This window comes from Octopus sinensis, unplaced genomic scaffold, assembly GCF_006345805.1.
Source record: "Octopus sinensis unplaced genomic scaffold, ASM634580v1 Contig18168, whole genome shotgun sequence".
NCBI lineage: Eukaryota > Metazoa > Mollusca > Cephalopoda > Octopoda > Octopodidae > Octopus > Octopus sinensis.
Window position 1 is genome coordinate 15,001 of NW_021835604.1, and position 2,500 is coordinate 17,500.

A 2,500-nucleotide genomic window follows, 5' to 3' on the forward strand; every position below is an offset into this window, starting at 1 on the left:
ACAATCAACGCTGAAAAGAAAAATCAAACAGCGTTTCAACTCTGTGTGAGTATATGTGTGTGTATGTAAAAGGGAGGTATGGGAATGTGTGTGTGTATGTAACTCTGTGTGGGTATATGTGTGTATATGTAAAAGGGAGGTATGGGAATATGTGTGTGTGTGCAATGGGAGTGGGATGGCGAACATTCAACGCAGAAAAGAAAAATCAAACAGCGTTTCAACTCTGTGTGAGTATATCTGTGTATGTGCGTGCGTGTACAAGGGAAATGTGTGAATGTATGCGTGAACCACCGTTCTTTCAGTAACAAACGATGATTGAATTCGCATTTCAAAAGACAACCGCTAGATAACATTGATAGTGTATTAATTTGAGTTACCATCCATATTTATATATAAAATACTACAATTAGCCGTCATTTTTGAAGGCACGGCGCCAGCCATTATCGTATATAATGGCAAATCTATCGAAACGTATGTTCTACAAATGTAATCTATTCATGCATTCATTTTGAAAGAAACAAAATATGGACATGGAATAAAAAATGTGACTCTAAGAATCATATCAGGGCAAAATACGTTAACATATCATGGCGAGCTATATGATTACAAAAATATATTCACTGTTATGTATGTAAGTGGAGGCGCAATGGCCCAGTGGTTAGGGCAGCGGACTCGCGATCGTAGCATCGCGGTTTCGATTCCCAGAGCGGACGTTGTGAGTGTTTATTGAGCGAAAACACCTAAAGCTCCACGAGGCTCCGCAGGGGATGGTGGTGATCCCTGCTGTACTCTTTCACCACAACTTTCTCTCACTCTTACTTCCTGTTTCTGTTGTACCTGTATTTCAAAGGGCCGGCCTTGTCACTCTCTGTGTCACGCTGAATATCCCCGAGAACTACGTTAAGGGTACACGTGTCTGTGGAGTGCTCAGCCACTTACACGTTAATTTCACGAGCAGACTGTTCCGTTGATCGGATCAATCGGAACCCTCGTCGTCGTAACCGACGGAGTGCTTCCAATAATGTATGTAAGTTTGCATAGATGCGTGAAGGCACATGGCTCAGTGGTTAGAGCGTCGAGCTTACGATCGTGAGGTTGTGAGTTCGAATCCCGGACCGGGCTGCGTGTTGTGTTCTTGAGCAAGACACGTTGCTCCAGTCCACTCCGTTGTAGAAATGAGTCGCGACGTCACAGGTGCCAAGCTGTATCGGCCTTTGCCTTTCCATTGGATAACACTGGTGGCATGGAGAGGGGAGGCCGGTATGTATGTGCGACTGCTGGTCTTCCATAAAACAACCTTGCCGGACTTGTGTCTAGGAGGGTAACTTTCTAGGTGCAATCCCAAGGTCAGTTATGACCGAAGGGGTCTCAGGGGTACGTTTACACACACACACACACATAAAAACATAGCTATATATGCAGATGCATGATTTATGTATATACTCTTACTCTTTACTCTTTTACTTGTTTCAGTCATTTGACTGCGGCCATGCTGGAGCACCGCCTTTAGTCAAGCAAATCGACCCCGGGACTTATTCTTGTAAGCCCAGTACTTATTCTATCGGTCTCTTTTTTGCCGAACCGCTAAGTGACGGGGACGTAACACACCAGCATCGGTTGTCAAGCAATGCTAGGGGGACAAACACAGACACACAAACACACCACACATATATATATACATATATACGACATGCTTCTTTCAGTTTCCGTCTACCAAATCCACTCCAGGCATTGGTCGGCCCGGGGCTATAGCAGAAGACACTTGTCCAAGATGCCACGCAGTGGGACTGAACCCAGAACCATGTGGTTGGTTAGCAAGCTACTTACCACGCAGCCACTCCTGCGCCTATATATATGTATTTGTTAGTGTGTATGAGTGTGTGTAGTGTTATGTTTGTTCCTTCTCGAGCCACGCCTGGTTCATAAGTGCTGGTTTCCCGGTTTCCTTAGCGTATAGGTTCCCCATCTGGACGGGACACCGGTCCGTCGCAGGTGAGCTGCAAGATGCAGGAGGAAAGAGGGAGAGAAAGTTATGGCGAAAGAGTCAGCAGAAGTTTGCCATTACCTTCTGCCGGAGCCGCGTGAAGCTCAGGTGTTTCGCTCATAAACACACACACATCACCCGGTCTGAGATTCGAAACCGCGATCCCTCGACCGCGAGTCCGCTGCTCTAACTACTAGGCCATGTGTTATGTGTACGTACGAATGTATGTATGCGAATGTAGGAATCTAAATGTATATATGTAAGTATATGCATATACGTGGAGGCGCAATGGTCTTGTGGTTAGGGCAGCGGACTCGCGGTTGTAGGATTGCGGTTTCGATTCTCAGACCGGGCGTTGTGAGTGTTTATTGAGCGAAAAGAACCTAAAGCTCCACGAGGCTCCGGCAGGGGATGGTGGCTATCCCTGCTGTACTCTTTCGCCACAACTTTCTTTCACTCTTTCTTCTGTTGGCCTGCTCGCTTAGCCAGCGGGGTGGCGTCATTTGAAGGCTAAAA

General features: G+C 46.4%; 1 protein-coding gene across 1 annotated transcript in view; it reads left to right on the forward strand.

The window, feature by feature from the left end:
* LOC115231313 (BDNF/NT-3 growth factors receptor-like) overlaps positions 1-2,500 on the forward strand; it is a gene marked incomplete at both ends in the record, with an annotated part of 18,723 nt that overhangs the window by 14,995 nt on the left and 1,228 nt on the right. The gene's annotated exons all lie outside the window — the stretch shown is intronic.